Source organism: Saimiri boliviensis, chromosome 11 (genome assembly GCF_048565385.1).
Source record: "Saimiri boliviensis isolate mSaiBol1 chromosome 11, mSaiBol1.pri, whole genome shotgun sequence".
NCBI classification, from domain to species: Eukaryota; Metazoa; Chordata; class Mammalia; order Primates; family Cebidae; genus Saimiri; species Saimiri boliviensis.
This window is the reverse complement of record NC_133459.1, coordinates 25,273,884-25,277,963: the sequence shown is the minus strand read 5'-3', so window position 1 is coordinate 25,277,963 and position 4,080 is coordinate 25,273,884. Positions and strand designations below refer to the sequence as shown.

Below are 4,080 nucleotides of genomic sequence, written 5' to 3'. Positions count from 1 at the left end.
AAGACCAGACTGGTCAACATGGTGAAACCCCATCTCTACTAAAAATACAAAAATTAGCCGGGCATGGTGGTGTATACCTGTAGTCCCAACTACTTGGGAGGCTGAGGCAAGAGAATCTCTTGAACCTGGGAGGTGGAGGTTGCAGTGAGCCGAGACTGTGCCACTGCACTCCAGCCTAGATGACAGAGCAAGACTCCTTCTCAGAAATAATTAATTAATTAATTAATTAAAGAGGTTTTGCCTTGCTGCCACCAGCATGGAGACTTTGTACTGTGTCCTGTTCTTAGTGCTCGAATGTCCCAACCTGAAGCTAAAGAAACTGCCCTGGCTGCACATGGCATTGGCCTTGACTGTGTATGCTTTGGTAGTGATGCCTTGCTTCCTCATCACTAGAGGAATAATTTGCGATATTATTGTTGAATCTCCAAATGTTGGCCCTATGACTGAGGAACATGGGTATCAGAGGCCAGTAGCTTTCTTGGCCTACAGAGTAAATGGACAATATATTATGGAAGGACTTGCATCCAGCTTCCTGTTTACAATGGAGGTTTAGCTTTCATAATCCTGGACCAATTTAATGCATCAAATATCCCAAAACGCAATAGATTTTTTCTTCTATTCATTGGATTCGTCTGTGTCCTGTTGAGTTTTTTTGTGTTGTTGTTGTGGTTTTTTGTTTTTTTTTGAGACGGAGTCTCACTCTGTCACCCAGGATGGAGTGCAGTGGCGAAATCTCAGCACTGCAACATCTGCCACCCGGGTTCAAGCGATTCTCCTGCCTCAGCCTCCCAAGTAGCTAGGACAACATGCACCCGCCACCATGCCCAGCTAATTTTTTTATGTGTGTATTTTTAGTAGAGATGGGGTTTCACCATCTTGTTCAAGCTGGTCTTGAACTCCTGACCTTGTGATCCACCCTCCTCAGCTTCCCAAAGTGCTGGGATTACAGGCGTGGGCCACCTCGCCCTGCCCTGTCAATGAAGTTTTAATGGCTATACCAATCCTCTAATATGAAACGTGGAAAAGAATGAAGAGCAGCAGTAAAAGAAGTATCTAGTGAAAAAAACAGGAAGTGTATTGAAGCTTGGACTAGAATTTCTTCTTGGTATTAAAGAGACAAGTTATCACAGTATTTTTTTTTTTCTGCCAACCTGCTGACCTACCAACAATGAAGAGTGGCATTTTCTTCTTAGTTTTTTATTTCTTTTTTTTTTTTTTTTTGAGGCGGGGTTTCGCTCTTGTTACCCAGGCTGGAGTGCAATGGCGCGATCTCGGCTCACCGCAACCTCCGCCTCCTGGGTTCAGGCAATTCTCCTGCCTCAGCCTCCTAAGCAGCCGGGATTACAGGCACGCACCACCATGCCCAGCTCATTTTTTGTATTTTTAGTAGAGATGGGGTTTCACCATGCTGACCAGGATGGTCTCGATCTCTCGACCTCGTGATCCACCCACCTCGGCCTCCCAAAGTGCTGGGATTACAGGCTTGAGCCACCGCGCCCGGCAGTTTTTTATTTCTTAAAGAAAATATATTCCATATCTACATCCATAATATCAAATAAAGTGATTTTTTTTACAACCCCTTAACATTTTTTGGAGATGACATTTCTGATTTTCAGAAATTAACATAAAATCAAAAGCAAGATTCCATAAGCTGAGAACTCTGGACAGCTGATCAGCTTTACCTACAGTGCTTTGCCTTTAACTAGAGTGTGTGATGGTAGATTATTTCCGATATGTATATAAGACTGTTTCCTGAACAATAAAATGTATGAAAGGAGCAGAAATAAATACTTTTTCTAATTAAAAATTTTTTTAAAAAGAGTTTTTATATCAATGAGGGCTTAAAGAAATCTTTCCTAGAAGCCAGCAGTCTTGGGCTTAGTTTACTGTGCAAACCTGAGCAAATCCTTCTCCTCTCTTAGTCTCTGTTCCTGCATTTGTAAAATGAAGCCTCTGGAAGCCGGATATGGTAGCTCACGCTTATAATCCCGGCACTTTGGGAAGCTGAGGCAGGACAATCACTTGAGCCCAGGAATTTGAGGCCAGCCTAGGTACCTAGGGAGACCCTGTCTCTACAAAACAAAAAATTAAAAATAGTTAGCCATGGTTGTGCATGCCTGTAACCCCAACTACTCAGAAAGCCGAGGTTGGAGGATCTCTTGAGCCCAGGAGTTCAAGGCTGCAGTGAGCCAAGATTGTGTCACTTCTCTCCAGCCTGGGCGACCGAGTAAGACCCTGTCTCAAAAAAAAATGTTTTTTTGAAATGAGGCCTCTGGACTTCTAAATAGGACATGAACAAAATGTTGGTGGGAGTGTCAATTACTTGGAGAGGGTACTAGATGTCTTCCCCAGGAAGGACAACTGCAGTGTCAGTGTCGTCTCAGTCAACAGCGCTACAATCCATCCATCCTGCTGCTCTATACAGAGAGCCCAGTTTTCTCTGTGTTCAATTTCTCTTGTGAAGAAAGTTTTGCCCTAGTTATTATTCCTAGAATAAAAGGCTATCACTTGTTTTCACAGTGGAGGTAACAGGTTCCACGTGCTTTTGATGCTTCATCACATTTTTGGTGTCTCTTTTTTCTGCAGTTTTCATGGTTTTATTTAAACACAAATAAAGCAGGCATGTGAGCCGTCTATTTGTTTTCTTTGCTGCACAGCCTGGAATTGGGGTTGAGACTCTGGTGACCAGCTGGGCTGCTCTTTCCACACAGGCTTTATGGTTCTCAGAGGAAGCATTTCGAGCAGTCTTAGCACACTAACACTGGCTGCACACCAGCAGCCCTTCCAGCTTCTTGACATTATGAACCAAGAACTTCCAGAAGCCACAGGGCAGCATGTGCCTTGTTTTCTTGTTCTTCCTATAACCAATGCTGGGCATCAAGATTTGTCCCTTTAATCTTCTATACCCTACTGCCAGTAACACTGGGTTTCCATTAGTTACACTTAATTTTCACTTAACAGCCAATTTTTTTTTTTTTTTTTTTTTTTTGAGACGGAGTTTCGCTCTTGTTACCCAGGCTGGAGTGCAATGGCGCGATCTCGGCTCACCGCAACCTCCGCCTCCTGGGTTCAGGCAATTCTCCTGCCTCAGCCTCCCGAGTAGCTGGGATTACAGGCACGCGCCAGCATGCCCAGCTAATTTTTTGTATTTTTAGTAAAGACGGGGTTTCACCATGTTGACCAGGATGGTCTCGAACTCTCGACCTCGTGATCCACCCGCCTCGGCCTCCCAAAGTGCTGGGATTACAGGCTTGAGCCACCGCGCCCGGCAACAGCCAATTTTTTAAATTAAAATATTTACTGGGGCCGGGCGTGGTGGCTCACGCCTGTAATCCCAGCACTTTGGGAGACCGAGGCAGGCGGATCACGAGGTCAAGAGATCGAGACCATCCTGGTCAGAAGGGTGAAACCCCGTCTCTACTAAAAATACAAAAAATTAGCTGGGCATGGTGGCACGTGCCTGTAATCCCAGATACTCGGGAGGCTGAGACAGGAGAATTGCCTGAACCCAGGAGGCGGAGGTTGCGGTGAGCCAAGATCGCGCCATTGCACTCCAGCCTGGGTAACAAGAGCGAAACTCCGTCTCAAAAAAAAAAAAAAAAAAAAAAAATATTTACTTAGTGCTTATCCTGTGCCAGGTACTGATCCTATAAGGTACTCTATTTTGCAATACCCCATTTTGCAGATGAGGAATTGAAGGACAGAGCAGCAAATAGCTAAGGTCACGTGGTCAAGGAGCAGTGGAAGTAGGATTCAACACCCTGGTAGTGTGCTCCAGAATTCTTCCCCAGAAATCATGACCAAGGAATAAGCTAGTGACATGATAGAAAAGGTAGGCAGGGAGGTATTAAATATTCTCCTTTAGTGACATTTAAGCTGAGTCCTGAAAGATAAGCTGAAACCAGGCATTTGGAATTGGGGAGTGAGATTTCCCAGCAGAAGAAATCGCAAGCGCAACGGCCCCGAGGCAGAAAAAAACAGTGTGTGCAGTGCCTGGTGAGCCAGCAGGAAAGCGGGGAGGGCTAAGGTCGAGATGCAGGTTGGGCCTGAAGGCCAGGGTGAGGATTTCAGATTTTACTT

General features: G+C 45.0%; 1 pseudogene; it reads left to right on the top strand.

The window, feature by feature from the left end:
* The first annotated feature begins 247 nt into the window (after nt 1-247).
* On the top strand, nt 248-619 carry LOC101037312 (oligosaccharyltransferase complex subunit OSTC pseudogene; annotated as a pseudogene).
* The last annotated feature ends 3,461 nt before the right edge of the window (nt 620-4,080 follow it).